The following is a 17,248-nucleotide window of genomic DNA, read 5'->3' as shown; positions in this document are numbered from 1 at the left end:
GTAATTGGGACTGTGTTACTCTAATCTCTGTTTGCTTGTTGCACTATTAACATCACTGAGGGCAATTTTTATGATGACAGATTAGTGAAAAAACTTAGGTCTAAGCACTGATGACAAACTGACTCAAGAGTGTTATTCTCAAACCAAGATTCATGTGTGGGTCTCATTTTCTTTGTCATTACAAAATATGCACAATGTATTTGGTCCTATAATTTGTACCATTCATTAATACTATTCATTATTCCATCGTAAGTGTAGGATATTGCTGATTTCACGTCTACACTTTGCACTTTAAAAAAAAAATCTTTTAAGAAATTGAAGGATCCCAATTTATTCCATCTGTATCCTAGGCAACTTCAGGCATTCTAAGGAATATGCCAAATAGACAGCTGCTGTAGCTACTACCAAAGAACAAATCTTTTTCACCTTGGCATCTGGTTTTCCATTTCTTGGCCAAAAGAAGCACAATTTCACCATTGTATCTAGCTATCCAATAAATACCAGTAAGTAAGACCACTGGGAATACTGATGAAGAGCAGTTGTTTGTTAAATGCCATAAGGGCCTACTATTTTGATTGTTAAAATAATTTTTCTAATATAAAACCCTAAGAGATAGGATTTTGAATATTTTCACCAAAAAGAAATATTCAATGTTTGATGAGGTATATATATTTACTCAGACATTATGCAGTATGAACATATATAAAAAGATCACATGGTGCCCCATAAATTTGAACAATTTTAATGCATATGTTAAAAATCAAAAATTAGAAACATCAAATAATAAACATAATTTTTCTGGGTTTAAATACTATGGGGGCCCATGTGACATAGCAGGTAAATCCTCGACCTGTGATGACAGTATCCCATATGGGCGCCAGTTCGAATCCTAGCCGCTCCACTCCCAGTCAGCTCCCTGTTAATGGCCTGGAAAAAGTAGCAGAAGATATCCCAAGTGCTTAGGCCCCTGCAACCCATGTTAGGGACCAGGATGAAGCTCCAGGCTCCTGGCTTTGGCCTAGGCCAGTGCTGGCCATTGTAGCTATCTGGGGAGTGTACCAGCAAATGGAAGATCTCTCTCTATATATAATTCTTACTTTGAAAATAAATATAAATCTTTTTTTAAAAGTTAAAAAAAAGTTAAAAAGCTATGATAAGCCATATGATTTAAGTTAGGCTTTCTATGAATCCCTTCCTCTGATTGGATGATATGCTATAATTTTAAATTTATTATAACTTAAAACTTGAAGTAAATTATGCAATACGATTTCAAACAGCAATTTTGATGGCCACACAGTAAAGAAAGCTAACTTATAGAAATTTAAGATAGCAAACAGAGAAAATGGGTAAAAGATAAGAATAATACACAGGGTCCAGTGTTGTGGCAAAGTAGATAAAGCTGCCGCCTGTGATGCCTGCATCACATCTAGGCACCAGTTTGAGTCATGACTACTTCACCTCTGATCCAGCTCCCTGCTAGTGGCTTAGGAAAAGTAGCCAAAGATTACCCGGTATTTGGGGCCCTGCCACTCAATTGGGAGACCAGAATGAAACTCCTGGCTCCTGGCTTCTGCCATGTGGGGGGTGAACCACTGGCTGGAAGATCTCTCTCTCTCTCTCTACCTCTGACTTTCAAATAAATAACAAATATTTTTAAAAAACAGTCTACACATCCATCACAATTTCGCTATTTAAAAAAATTCCTTAGACTGGGTGTTTGGCCTATTATTATAAAGATGCCCACATCCTATGTTGAAGTACCTGAGCTTGGTCCTGGCTCCACTTCTGATCCCAGCTTCCTGCCAATGTGGACCGTGGGAGGCAGGTCAAGTAATAATTAGTTCTCTACCAGCCACATGGGGGACCTGGAATGAGTTCCTGGCTCCCACCTTTGGCCTACCCCAGCCCAGGCCTGGTCATTGTGAGCATTCGGGGAGTGAAAAAGCAGATGGGAGCGCTCTCAGTTTCTCCCCACATGTCTCTGAAATCAAACCCAAATCCTCCATAATACATATGCATGTTAGCCCATGTTACCAAGAAAACAGAGCATAAAGTCATACTCTAGGGTTTCTCTTTGTACTTTCTTGCATAGCAGTACAAGTTAATGAAAAACTATAGCACCTTAAAAATTTAAAATGAAAGAAATAAAAAAGAAAAAAACGCAGGATGATTAGGACTCAGATACTTTAAGAATGAAATTTTTGTTGCTCTGCCAGGTAAAAACCCTTAAACAGCCAAGGTTCTGGCTAAGGTCAAAGCAAATATGGAAAGATGTTTGAGAAGGGAGTTATTGGTATCAGCAATAGTAAAACGGCCAGTCACAGAAACAAGGACCATGGTAGTTTTGTGTGTATTCTTTTTCTTTGGAATATTTGTGTGTACTATTTTTTCTTTCTCCCATTTTTATATATTAGTGGGTGGAAATTAACTTTATAACTTGATCTTTAGATAATAGTATATTTAGCGAAATTTTGATAGAACTAGAGGAATAATTAATACATGAAACAATGTTACAGTAGGACTGTACCTCTTCTCATTTTGGAAAAGGGCTAAGAAATTCAATATGTTTAAGTGAGATAGCTGAATCTTGTCATTGGAAACTTGGAATTGTTTTATGATTATATGGAAATTCAAATGTGCTAGATGAGTGTGTAGGGAGGCTGAGCAGCCAAATGGGTGGTCTGATGATCTGTGCTAATTACCAATCTATTGCCTGTTAGCTCCACGTCCACCTCTCCTTATGTATTTGTAGTAATGGAGACAGTCCCTGTGGGCATTTCTCCTTTGCTCCTGGTGTGTAGTTAACCTTTGTCAGTAGAGGGCACTGAGGGAACATTGAAGGGATTCTTCCTCGCCATTTTGATGTGCTTCCTGAGGCGGTTTCTTGCTACTAACCTGGAGTTGACAGTGGCACACATGGGAGGCATTTAGTGATGCTCATTCCCATTGAGTTTCAGTGGCAATCCTGTGGATGGTTTCCTACTGAGTTTCATTGCACCCCATGAGTTGTCTCCCAGTGAGTCTTGTAGGCCTGCTGGCAGTCGTCTTCACAGCTGAGCCAAGACCTGTGCCTTGGAGGAGCATTTCCTTCTTTTAGTTCCAGCTGTAGTTCCTGCCTTCCAGTCAGAGCACACCTGCACCCTGAAAGGGTACTTCTGGTTTGACAGTTCTGGCTGTAATTCCCTGTCTGCCAACTTTGGCTCACTTGTACATGAAGGAATGGTTCCTGATTACCCAGCAATAGTGAATTCAGTCTGCCCTGGGGAAGCCCAGTAAACTTTGTTGCCATTCAGTGAGTTCCACCACTACATTCTCCAATGAGGTCTGAACTCCAGACTTTAAGAGAGGATCACTTTCTTTTTTTTTTTTTTTTCTTTTCATTTTGATACTTTCCTTTTTTTTCTTTCTTTTTTTATTAGAAAACTTTTATTTAATAAATCTAAATTTTGAAAGTGCAACTTTTGGATTATAGCAGTTTTCCCCCCATAGCGACTCTCCCACCCACAAACCATCCCATCTCCTACTCCCTCTATAATCCCATTCCTCATTAAGATTCATTTTTAATTATCTTTATACACAGAAGATCAACTTAGTATATACTAAGTAAAGATTTCAACAGTTTTCACTCACACGGACACACAAAGTATAAGGTAATGTTTGAGGACTAGTTTTACCATCAATTCTCATAGTACAACACATTAAGGACAGAGATCCTATATGGGGAGTAGGTGCACAGTGACTCCTTTTGTTGATTTAACAATTGACACTCTTATTTATGATGTCAGTAATCACCCGAGGCTCTTGTTGTGAGCTTCCAAGATTATGGAAGCCTCTTGAGTCCACAAACTCTGACCTTATTTAGACAAGGCCATAATCAAAGTGGAAGTTCTCTCCTCCCTTCAGAGAAAGGTACCTCCTTCAATGGCCGATTCTTTCCACTGGGATCTTACAGAGATCTTTCATTTAGGTGTTTTGTTGTTGTTGTGTTTTTTTTTTTTTTTTTTTTTTTTTTTTTTTTTTTTTTTTTTTTTTTTTTTTTTTTTTTTTGTCACAGTGTCTTGGCTTTCCATGCCTGAAATACTCTCATAGGCTTTTTAGCCAGATCAGAATGCCCTAATGGCTGATTCTGAAGCCAGAGTGCTGTTTAGGGCATTTGCCATTCTATGAGTCTGCTGTGTATCTTGCTTCCCATGTTGGACAATTCTCTCCTTTTTAAGTCTATCAATGATTATTAACAGACACTGGTCTTATTTATGTGATCCCTTTGACACTTAATCCTATCTTTATGATCAATTACAAACTTAAACTGATCACTTTATCTAGTAAGATGGTATTGGTAGCTGCCAACTTAATGGGATCTGGAGTCCCATGGCACCTTTCTAGCTTTACCCTTAGGGGTAAGTCCAAGTGAGCGTGTGCCAAAGTGTACCTCTTCTCCCGCTCTTATTCCCACTTTTATTTTTAACAGGGATCAATTTTCAGTTGGATTTAAACTCCTAAGAATAATTGTGTGTTAATTAAAGTGTTGAACCAATGGTATTAAGTAGAAAGAGAAAATACTTTTAAGTATTATAAAATAGTAAGCTGTTTCTCGACAGTCGGGACAAGGGCTGATCAAGTCATTGTTTCTCATGGTGTCCATTTCACTTCTACAGGTTTCCTTTTAGGTGCTCGGTTATTTGTCACTGATCAGGAAGAACATATGATATTTGTCCCTTTGGGACTGGCTTATTTCACTCAGCATGATGTTTTCCAGATTCCTCCATTTTGTTGCAAATGACCAGATTTCATTTTTTTTTACCACTGTGTATGTAATATTCTATAGAGTACATATCCCATAATTTCTTTATCCAGTCTTCTGTTGATGGGCATTTAGGTTGATTCCATGTCTTAGCTATTGTGAATTGAGCAGCAATAAACATTGAGATGCAGACAGCTCTATTATTTGCTAATTTCCCTTGTGTAAATTCTGAGGAGTGTGATGGCTAGGTCATGTGGTAGGGCTATATTCAGGTTTCTGAGGAAACTCCAAATGGTCTTCCATAGTGGCTTTACCAGTTTGCATTCCCACCAACAGTGGATTAGTGTGCCTTTTTCCCCACATCCTCACCAACATCTGTTGTTAGTTGATTTCTGTATGTAAGCCATTTTAACCAGGATGAGATGAAACCTCATTGTGGTTTTGATTTGCATTTCCCTGGTGGCTAGTGATCCTGAACATGTGTCTGTTTGCCCTTTGGATTTCCTTTTGAAAGATGTTTATTTAGGTCCTTAGCCCATCTCTTAAGTGGGTTGTTTGTTTTGTTGTTGTGGAGTTTCTTGATCTCTTTGTGGATTCTGGTTATTAATCCTGTATCAGTTAAACCATTTGCAAATATTTTCTCCCATTCTGTCGATTGCCGAGAGAGGACCACTTTATAAATCTTTACCTTTATTGAAAATTTTCCCATTGCTATGATATGTTTTCAAGATAAAACTAGAAAATATTACTATTCCTTTTAAACATTCCATAATATTTCTTGAAAATAAAGATTTGAGCAGTTTTCTAAATAGAAATGTTCCAAATGATAATGTAAAAGAATCTTTTAAAATGCAATAAAGTATTTAGGCCAGCGCTGTGGCTCAGTGGGTTAATGCCCTGGCCTGAAGCACTGGCATCCCGTATGGGCTCCGGTTCTAGTCCTGGCTGCTCTTCTTCCGATATAGCTCTCTGCCATGGCCTAGGAAAGCAGTAGAAGATGGCCCAAGTCTTTGGACCCCTGCACCTGCATGGGAGACCAGGAAGAAGCTCCTGGCTCCTGGCTTCGGATTGGCACAGTTCCAGCCATTGCAGCCAATTGGGGAGTGAACCATTAGATGGAAGACCTCTCTCTCTCTGCCTCTCTCTTCTCTGTGCAACTCTGCTTTTCAAATAAATAAATAAATGAATCTTTAAAAAATGCAATTAAGTATTTAAACTAATTGGATATGTAGACAGAAAAATAATTGGTGGCATCTCCAGGAAAATGGAAATAGTATCTCTATTTCTGAAAAGTAACCAGCAACTAAATCTTTAAAATATTCTTATTTAACACACTTTGAAAATGTGATTAAGTTCATCAACTGAACATGATTACTTCTGCTTCTAAGGCAGTTTTTGATAATATGGCAATAATCACAGCAATTGTTAAATAGCTAAGCACATAGGTTGTATTATTTCATTTAATTAATTAGTATATTTGTATAAAGAATGCAAAAATGCCTTGAAAGTGATAAAAATCTATTGATAATTGGTTAGCACTTCATTAGAGAGAAACACTTGGAATTCAAATTCAAATTCTAAGTCTGGGATGACCTTCTGAGTGTCACCTGAGTGATTTTGATTTTGGTGTTTTGAGGAACAGTATAAGGCAAGAGAGTTCCCACAGAAGGTCATGGACCTGCCAGAGCTGAACTTGTAAGTCAAGACATAGTCGTGAGAAAGTTCAAATACCAAATGTGGTGTACAGAGGTGAGATTTGAAGTTAGAGCTCTAAAGCTACATCAGACATAGATGGTTTAGAAAGCAGTGAAAAACAGTAGTGGGAAAGTTCAGAACTAGAGGATTCAGATTTATTATTTCAGCTACCCTTAGGTACTTGAATAGCTCATAATCCTAAGTCCAGGGGATAGTGGTGTGTTTATCTCATTTAGGAAACAATACACAGAAGGATCATTACCAGGCCAATAATCATTTGATTATGTCATTAGAGACTTTTTATCTTTTCTGTATTTTTTGCTCACCTTCTTCACCACATTTCAAGGAATTTCATATCATGTTTATTCCAGTTTTCCCTGGAGTGGCTTTCTCACAACCTCAACCTATTCATCAAAATTCCTTCTCTTGATCCATATTCTTCAAAACATCCAATTAATAGAAAACTGAGACCCAATAATAATTATTCTGGGAACAGACTTCACTGATTTGGAACCAGAGCAAACTAAAATAAAAAAGGGACCTTAATTTATTTCAGTACTTACATTTTAAAAATTCACTCATTCAACATTATTTATGGAGTACCTGAAATGCCTCGGGCTTTCTTCTAAGAACTGGGAAAAGAAAGATGAACAAAAGAGATTGAGTTTCAACCCTCAATAAACATATATTTTACTGGAGTGACACAAATAATAAATCATTAAGTAAACAATGCAATTTAATAAGAAATTGTAGGTAAATGCTATGAAGAAAAGTAACACATGGCAATAGTATAGAGAATGATGAGAGGAAGGAAAGTGACCAGTGAAAGATGCTCTAAAAAGTAACATTTGATCGGAAAAGTGAGGAGGAGAGATTCATGTTGTAGTTCTGGGGAAGTATGTCTAAAGGAAATTCAGCAAGTATGAAGTTAGGGGATGAGAAACATTTGAGAACCTGCAAGGAGGGCAGTGAGACTGAAAAGGAAAAATAGAACATGATAACGAATATTAATAAAGGTTGGAGCTGAGTTTCAAACCCAGGTACTCTGACTTCAGAACTCCAGGAAGGAGATGACGCCAAAAAGATGTGGGCAGGTTATGCAGGACCTTGACAGGCCATGGTGAAAGGTTTGGAATTGATTCCAGTTCAACAGAGAACCATCAAAATGCTCTTACGCAAGGGCAATACATGAGCTATAGTTTCAGAAAGTATTTGGGAATGAAGAATATACTGAAGAAGGGTTAGGGAGAATTCAGGTAGACCAGTCATGCAGGTCCTGAAGCTGTCCAAGTGAGAAATGGTAATAGCTGAACTCAAGAAGTGGTACAGTTGGTGAGTAGTGAGTAGTAAAACCTGGGATCTATTTTGAAATTAAAGTCAACGAACTTTTGGTTGATTATATAGGGAGTGTAATGAGATGAAAAAGTTAAGCCTATCTGCAAGATTGTGTACAGGAGTGGCAAGGTACATAACATTTACTGATATAAAGGCAAGCCTTAGGGGAAAACCAAGAATTCTGGTTTGGACATGTTAAATTTGATGGCTCTTAAACATTCATGTGGAGTCATGAGTTAGGCAATGAACTATAAAAATAAGGAGTTTGGGAGAGGTCCAGGCTGGTGTTATCAAACTGTGGAATCTTTTTGACATGAACAGTTCTCAAAGACATCAGATAGAACAAGATCTACAAGGGAGTAAGTACAGAGTAGACAAGGGGTTGTGGATGGAGTTCTGGAGTATGTCAACATCTAACAGTTGAAAAGGATAGAAAACAACCATAAATTTAAAAGGAATAGTCAATGAAGTAGGAGGAAAACCAGTTAGTTTTCTAAAAGGGAAGTGAAGGTACTATTTGCGAGTGAGAGAAAGGAAATCAATTTAGTTATTGGGCATGGCAAGAAGTATATCATTGAAGTGCTGGGAGTGATTTCAAGACAGAAATGCAAGTGAATAGGGATTATTCGAGAAGAAATGAGAAAAGAAGAAACATTTAAAAATAGGTATTAGAGAATTGGGGCAGTTACTGTAGGAAGATGTCCGCCCTAATAAGGGTTTTATTATTTGTTTTAATGAGAGATATTAGAAAATATGCCTATGCTGACAAGGATGATCTGTCATGCACAGGCTTCTGAGGTTGAGAGGTGGACACATTGCCAGATTTTTATTTGTCAAAATAGATGAGCTTTGTGTCAGGAGAGGAGGTAGTTTTCTGTTGACATCTTCATTAGAAGCAACAGCATTGAATATGAATAGCTTTGGATTCCTTCTTTTAGGGCAAACATAAATAACTTCCCAGGGCTTACTCTGCCTCACACAGGTTCCCAGAAATCCAGGCATGTGCAGGAGTGGCAGGCCTGCCAGGCAGTGTGACACGCTACATGTGATGGATTGGCGGGCCTTGATGGATGGCCCATGCCATGCAGCACCATTAGAGCTGACTCACTCCAGCAAGATTAATTGTTTCAGATTGTACAAACATCTTTCAAGGGGAAAACATTTCTGTTTATCTATCTTATGTCCATCAAATGTGGGGTCCTTTGCAGCCTGTCACAATCCATAAAGAGGAAGAAAACATTTTCATACCTATCAAGGATGGCTTCAGTTATTTATTTTGCCATTTTATTTTATTTTTTAAAATTTTATTTAAGGAATACAAACTTCATGCACTTCACATATACAGATTTAGGAACATTGTGATTCTTCCCACCCTATCTTCCTGCTGCCCATACCCTCACCTCTCTTCCTCCTCCCTCTCCCATTCCCATTCTTATTTTTTACAAAGTTCTATTTTTATCATTATACTCATAAGATAAACACTGCACTAAGTAGAGAGTTCAACAAATAGTATGAAAAAAAAGAAAACAAACAAAAAATATTGTTCCTCAACAGTCAAGACAAGGGTTGTTCAAAATCATTGCATCACAAAGTGTCAGTCTTAAAAAACTCACTGTAAGTTATCCTTGCCACTAAGAGTGAAAATCGGAATAAAAACTTCTAAAGATCAACCTAGCATATAGAGTGTAGCAATTTTTGTGTTATAAGACTTGTCTACAGGTTGTCCCAGCTTCCTTAAGAGACAGCGTAGAGCTTGGAATATATTGTGTTCAATAGATGTCTGTTAAATGAGTTAACTATGAATGAGATATATAGCACTATTTTAGGATTAGGAGGTACTTAAAGGAATGTTTTAGAAAGTCCATTTCCTTTTCCTTAGAAGAAATAAATCAATTTAGAAAATACATAGTTCCAAATGTCATTTTTTCCAACTTTTGCATAGAGCATACAATATGCTAAGTACTGTAACCATTGCTTCACAAATATTAGTTAATTTAATAAATTGGTAGTGTTATCACTATTTTACACATGACAAAATTGAAGCACAGAGAGGCTAGGAAAGGTTACATCATAACAAATACTAATAAAGCCTAGCGCAGTGATTCAAATCCAGGCGTTCTGACTTCAGAACTCCAGCTTTGATCATTACTGCATAATGTTTGGCATTTGAATTGAAGTAAAATATATTTCAGAGTTGCTTAGAACTGGCAAGAAATAAACCACATTCAGAATACTACTCTTGGAACATCTGTGAATTTTGTGAGACTTATAATTTGGGGCCAGTAATATTTATGACCTCAAATTCCTAAATGACAATCTGAGTGATAGTAGTTATTATGCTATTTTGTGAACAGGAATCTAAGTGTAAATGACAGAAATGGAATTCTAGTCCACATAGGGCTTATTTCAAAATGGAGGGTCTGGGCACTCAGCAGGCAGAATAAGTGGACCTACTTTAGTGAGCAGACTTCCTTGAGAACCATGTTGAAATAGAGTGGTTTTTGAAGTTAAAATTGAACTTAAGATTGTTTTGTTCAAAACTCCATGCATTTCATAGTTTCTGAAAATAAAAATTTCCACATCTCATATGTGAGATTGCAAGTGATGCTGAAATGAACATGAGAATGCAGATATTTCTTTGAGGTAATGATTTTATTTCTTTGGAATATATACCTAAAAGTAGAATTACTGGATCATGTAATAGTTTTATTTTGAGGAGCTTCCAAACCGTTTTCCATGGTATCTTTACCAATTTGCTTACACCAAAAATGTAAAAAGGGTCCCTTGAGAAAAACCAAATAAATAAATAAATAAATAGGCCAGTGTTATGGTTAAGCAGAATCAAAATCATCATCCCTTATCAGAGTGATGGTTTAAGTCCCAGCTGCTCTGCTTCTGATCCAGCATTCCTGGTAATATTCCTAGGAAGGTTGCAGATGATGGCTCAAGTACTTACCCAAGAGGGAGACCTGGGTGGAATTCCTGGCTCCTGGCTTTGGCCTGGCACAGTCCTCACTGTTGTGATCATTTGGGAGAGTAAACAAGGAAATGAAAGCTCACCCCCTCTCTTCCTCCCTCTCCTTCGCTCACTCTTTCCCTCCCTCTCTCCCTTTCACTCTGTCACTATGCCTTTGAAATAAATAAATGAATGAATAAATGAATGAATTCTTAGAAACAAAAAATGCACAAAAGATCATTAAAGTTAAGTACTGCTGATTATCAGAAGACACCTCAAGAGAATGAAAAAGTAAGACAGACTATGATAAAAATAATCTCAAAAGAAATATTTATCAGATGAAGGGACTTTCTATTTTTTTGAAAGCTTTTATTTAATAAATATAAATTTCATAGGTACAGCTTTTGGATTATAGCAGTTCTTCCCCCATATCTTCCCTTCCACCCTCACTCCCATCCCATCTCCTACTCCCTCTCCCATCCCATTCTTCATTAAGATTCCTTTTTAATTATTTTTAATCAGAAGATCAACTCTATACTAAATAAAGATTTCAACAGTTTGCACCCACACAGACACACAAAGTAAAAGTAATTCTCATAGTACAACACATTAAGGACAGAGGTCCTACATGAGGAGCAAGTGCACAGTGACTCCTGTTGTTGCTTTAACAATTGACACTCTTATCTAGGACTTCAGTAATCACCCGAGGCTCTTGTCATGAGCTGCCAAGGCTATGGAAGCCTCTTGAGTCCATGAACTCTGACCTTATTTAGACAGGGCCATAATCAAAGTGGAAGTTCTCTCCTCCCTTCAGAGAAAGGTACCTCTCCTTCTTTGATGGCCCCAAATGAAGGGAGTTTTAAAAATTAATATAAAAAAGTTGCAGGTGGGAGGGAAGTTATGGGGTGGGGAACACATTGTAATCCATAAGCTGTACTTTGGGAATTTATATTTATTAAATAAAAGTTTTTTAAAAAAGCAGATACATTAGACAAATAAGGAAAAACTTCTACAGGCACTTCATTACCAATGATATCCATTGGCCAATAAATATGAAAACATGCTCAACTGTAGGGCTTTTCAAATGAGGAGACAGGGCATGGGAGCATCCATTCTAACAGCACACCACTGGATAGCTATGCACTCCCATTTTTATTTAGAGGGTACCAGAAAGTCTACAAGTCAGCAGGCACATAGGCAAGGTTATATATCAATTTAAAGATTTGCAAAAAGGAATTTGGTCCAGTGGTCAAAGATAGGGATTAGAGCTGTGTTGTAAATCTTCAGAGACAGGCCCATTTAGATGCTCCTATAAATTTACAAATTCCTGAAAATATCCCAGAAACCAATTCATGTCCATTAGCCCCCTCCTGCTCCTGCTGCGACATTCCTTTGGGGGAGTGTGTACCCACCCCAGCCTATTTTGGCGTAAGCAGAAACTGCGGCCGTGCCTCTCGTTTCAGGGGATTGTGCCCCCGAGAGGCACTTAGGCAGCATCTCTACATCCATCCCCCTTTTTTATTTTATGCATAGATTTTAATTTGGGAAATTACTTGGCAAATATTTACTAAATGTGAATACAGGTGTATACATACATACTCAGCAATACCACTCACTTTTTAAGATTTATTTGTTAATTTGAAAAGCAGAGTTACAGAAAGAAATGGAGAGATAGAAAGATCCGTCTGCTGGTTCAATCCTTAAATAGCTGCAATAGGTTGACCTGGGCCAATCCAAGGCAGGAGCATGAGTTTCCTCTGGGTCTCCCACGTGGATGCTGTAGCCCAAAAACTTGGGCCATCTTCCACTGCTTCCCAGGCACATTACCGAGGACTAGAACCAGTGGCCGTATGGGATGCCAGCATCACAGGTGGTGGCTTTGTTCAACATGCCACAATGGTGGCCCCACAATACCACTCTTGAAAGTATCCTTGGTTGAAATACATCTATTTGAGCAACCAAGGACATGTAATTATGCTGCATGGAAATATTGTTTATAGTACACTAAAACCATAAACTATCCAAATGTGTATCAGCAGTAGAATGGATACATATTTATGGTACAGTCACAAGATGCAATGCCATACAGAAATAATAATGAACTACAATTACATAAAATAACAAGGAAGAATCTCTAAGGCAAAATGTGGGGTCTAATAAGCAGACATAAAGTAGCACATTCTGTGTGGTTCCAATTATATTAATTTCAAAATCAGGAAAAAGTAATCTGTGCTGTTAGAAATCAGGATAGTGATCACATGTGCACGTGGCAGTGATGGGAAGAGGGCACAAACAAGGCATGTATTCTGTTGTTGATAGATATTTGCATTATTTTCAGTATTTGGCTGTTATGAATAGATATTTTCTGAACATGTTTGTGAATTTTTTTTAATGGGCATATGTATTTTAGTAATATTCTTACCTAAACTCTACTGATACTGATACACCCATACCAGTTTTATTTTGTATTTGTATGATGTATCTATTTCTTCCTAAATGTGTACTTTGAAGATTATCTCTTGCAAACTGAATTTAACTGGGTCTTTTTTAAAAAGACAATATTAAGCTTGTATTTGGAGTATTTAGTCTATCTATATTTAATGTAATTATTGATATGATAGTTTATTTCTATCTTCTTGTTACTCCCTTTCAATTTATACCAACTCTTCTTTATTTATTCACCTTGCCTTATTTTGGAAAAGTCAAATATATTTTTATAAAGATTAATTAGTTGACAAGCAGTGACAGAGAGAGAGAGACATAGAGAGAGAAAGGGAGAGACAGAGATGTTCCATCTGCTGGTTCAGTCCCCAAATGGCCACAATGGCCAGGGTAAGACCAGGCTGAAGCCAGGAGCCAGAACTCCATCTGGTCTCCCATGCAGGATATAGGGCCCCAAGCACTTGGGGGTATTTTCCACTGTTTTCCAAGGCACATTATAGGAGAGCTGGGTCCAATATAGGATGCAGGCATCAGAAGTGGTGACTAAACCTACTGCACCACAACGCTGGCCCCTCAAATATTTTTATAATTCAATGTTTTCATGTTTCTTGCACCCACATGGGTTCAGGGACCCAAGGCTTGGGCTATCTTCTACTGCTTTCCCAGGCCATAGCAGAGAGCTGGATTGGAAGTGGGGCAACTGGGACTCTAACCAATGCCCATATGGGATGCTGTTACTGCAGGCAGTGGCCTTACCCACAATGCCACAGCTCCAGCCCCTTGAATCTTGTAGAATATTCCTCAGGTAGCACTCCTGGGAACAATATTTTCTGAGTGCTTGCATGTCTGTGACATATTTCTATGCCAGTTTTATTTGAAAGTAAGTTTTTCTGGTAGTAAAATTCCTAGCTCACATTTTCATTCTTTGAGACTCTTTTTTTAAATTAATTTTTTATTTTTCATTTTCATTTTATTCAAAACAGAAAGCAAGTGAGAGAGTAAGGGAGACAGAGAGGGAGGGAGAATCCCAATCTGCTGGTTCAGTTTCCTAAACACCTGCAAAAACTAGGGCTGGGCCAGATGTTAGTCAGCAGGTCAGAACTCCTTCCCACGTGGGTGACAGGGAACCAACTACTAGAACCATCACCTACTGCCTCCCAAAACATACATGATTAGGAAGCTGGAATTCAAAACACAGCTGAGGCTCAAACCTGGGCACTCTTGATTTGGGAGGCAGGTGTCTGAAGTGTCATCATCAAAACTGCACACCTGAAAATTAAAATTGTTATCTCCTCCTTTTATATTTGGTCCATAGTGTTGCTGTAAGAAAATAGGATAATTTAGTCTTTATCCCCCCCCCCTTTTTTTTTTCTAATCTGTGCAAAGAATGTTTTTCTTACATGTCTTGCTGTAGGTCAGTCTATTTCAGTATTCTCAAATAAATTAAATTTCAAGATGTAGTTTCAAATATTTTTTAAAACTTATTTTGGAAACGTTTTCTTGCACCATTATTTTTGCTTGGTATTTAGTTTCCTGGATTTGGTTTGCTTCTTCTTTAGATCTCTTATCTGTAGGTTGGCTCTTCCTTGCCTATCTTTAACATGTGCCACTTTCAAGACCTTTTAATCCCTTTCTTGATTTCTCTTCGATTTTGAAATTTCCCTCTCTTGCTTTTATATTTCTCTGGAGCCATTATTTTCTGTGTTTATTCATTTTTGTGTTACTTTTCATTTGGTCTTTGTTGCAAAAGCTGTTTCTTTTCATTTCTAATTCCTTCTTGAGTTTTGCACTCTCATTTCTCCACTTCTCTAATTTTGAGTTTTATAATTATCTCATATATTGTTTCATTTTTTGAATGCATTTCAGTTTATTTTGGAAGTTATGCTACCATTTTATCTATATGTCAGCATATTTTTGTTGCATGTTTTCACTGCCTATAGGGATGCTATTCAGCTTTAGATTGTCTCATAGTGACTTTCTTGATACTCTCCTATTGCTTGTATTTAGGTGAATATAGTTTTCCTGAAACCATAGAAGGAAGCTTGGTTTAAATAGTTTTCTGAGATGCCCTGACTTTTATCTAAATCTTCATATTTCTTCATTTCAGACGTCTCTGTTCTCATTTTTTACTCCATTCTGTTTATTCTCGATGTGGAGACTCATCTTGGAAGAAAACTCTCATGGATCATTTTTGAGAGTTCATAGCAACAAATTCCATGCCTGCTGCAAGTTCATTGAATTCAGCCTCTACTAGATTGGGCAAAACTCTTCACAGTCTTAGATGATGTGTCATTCTGGCTCATGCCCTTTCCAGTAAAGATTTGTTTGGCATTTTGGGTTTGTCCTAATCTGAAGTTTCATTCTATTGTTTCCTTCTACTTTCTCCTATACAGCTGCTGGTAATACACATTTCCTGTGGCTGTCAGGGGTTTGCCTTTATCTACTTTTATTTTTAGATTAATGAGAACACTTTGGAATTCAGTGTTGTTGTAAATGTCCATTGGTTTGGGTTTCACCATCTGTTTTGATGCGGAAATTTTGAAATATGCAAAAACTATGTTGCCACTACAGCTGCTGTCATTTTCCATAACAAAATGCTCTGTCTTAAATCAACTTTTAGGTTCTACAAAACCCAACAACAAAAAATTGATTGGCACCTAACTAGGCCATTTTGGGACCCTCTGTGGGATAAGGTATGATGAGTTTGGTTATTAATTCTCTGGGCTAGAAAAGGATATGAAGAATTATATCCAGATGATTTCCATTTCTGCCAAACACTGAGAGTAAAGAATCACTGATAAATGAGACTAACCTGAACTCAGGCTTGGCCTGGAAACAAACCCTAACAAGAATGAAGGGGAACACAACTGCACCCAAAGAAACCCTTGAGTTGAAATCCTAAATATCCATCGACTGTGTTTTTGACTTTGGAGAAGTTGTTTATACTCACTGAAAGTTAGTTTCTCCATTTCTAAAAATACTTTATTTATTGGCTAGGAATATTAGGATAAGAACAAAAATATAATATTTTAAGGTATACTTTTTATTTTATTTAAGATATAGAAATTTCATATATACAGATTTAGGAACATAGTGATACTTCCCCCCACCCCATATTCCCTCCTGCCAATGCCCTCACCCTTCTTCCACCTCCTTCTCCTCTTCCCACTTTTAATTTTTAACAATATCTATTTTCTGTTAACTTTATACTCATTAAGATTACCATGAAATCATGTTCTCATTGACAGAACATTTGTAAAGTCTTTTCTAACTGTTGCTTTTGTGGTATTATAAATGCCAGCTGTGGATATTCTTTTACCTTAGGGATTTGTATTATTTTGTAGAACTATATCAGCAGGGCTTGGAGTAAAATTAAAAGGAAAAGTTAATAACTGTATTAGAAAGCACATTGACAGATTTAAAATAATATCTTTAGAAAGGGCTAACATAAATTGCACAATAGAGACATTTGAATGTGTTGCAACAAAGATTTTATTCTGTATAATAAATAGCCTAATTTCTTTTTGAAATTCAGCCCCTTGTTAATGACATTGGTAAATTTTGGCTTCTACTTTAAGTCTGGCAGGCACCCTTGAGCCAGGCAGCCATCTGCCCTGAATGCTTTGGTGTTGTTTTGGCTGACTGTGAGACCAAATGACCTCTGAAACACCTTCTAGGATTCTACTATTTTGTTAGGAAATAGTGTGTGCGTGTTCCGAAAGTTGCATTTAGTGTAATCACTATGCTCTCCAAGTAACTATCTAAACAACAGAGTCCAAGAATCAGAGGAATGGGAAAGCTCAAATGGTCATGATTTTTCCATTGCTGGTATTTTGGAGAAGAGGTGGGAGTAAGATGAGGACGTATCCTAGACTAGAGCTAAAACCCACGTGTTTTAAACACCTAAAACCCAGAAGCTATGCTTTGAAGAATATAGGGATTTGGTACCACTTGGGCTTTGAGGTTGAAGCTGGGTGGTCCAACTGTGTTCTATGTCATTTTAAGTCATTAAAGGCCCTGAGCCTTCCAGTCTTGAACAGAAATGGCATCCATATGTATAGCTCTGTCTAGAGCAAATT

This window comes from Lepus europaeus, chromosome 8 (assembly GCF_033115175.1).
Source record: "Lepus europaeus isolate LE1 chromosome 8, mLepTim1.pri, whole genome shotgun sequence".
Taxonomy (NCBI): Eukaryota; Metazoa; Chordata; class Mammalia; order Lagomorpha; family Leporidae; genus Lepus; species Lepus europaeus.
This window is presented reverse-complemented; position numbering follows the sequence as displayed.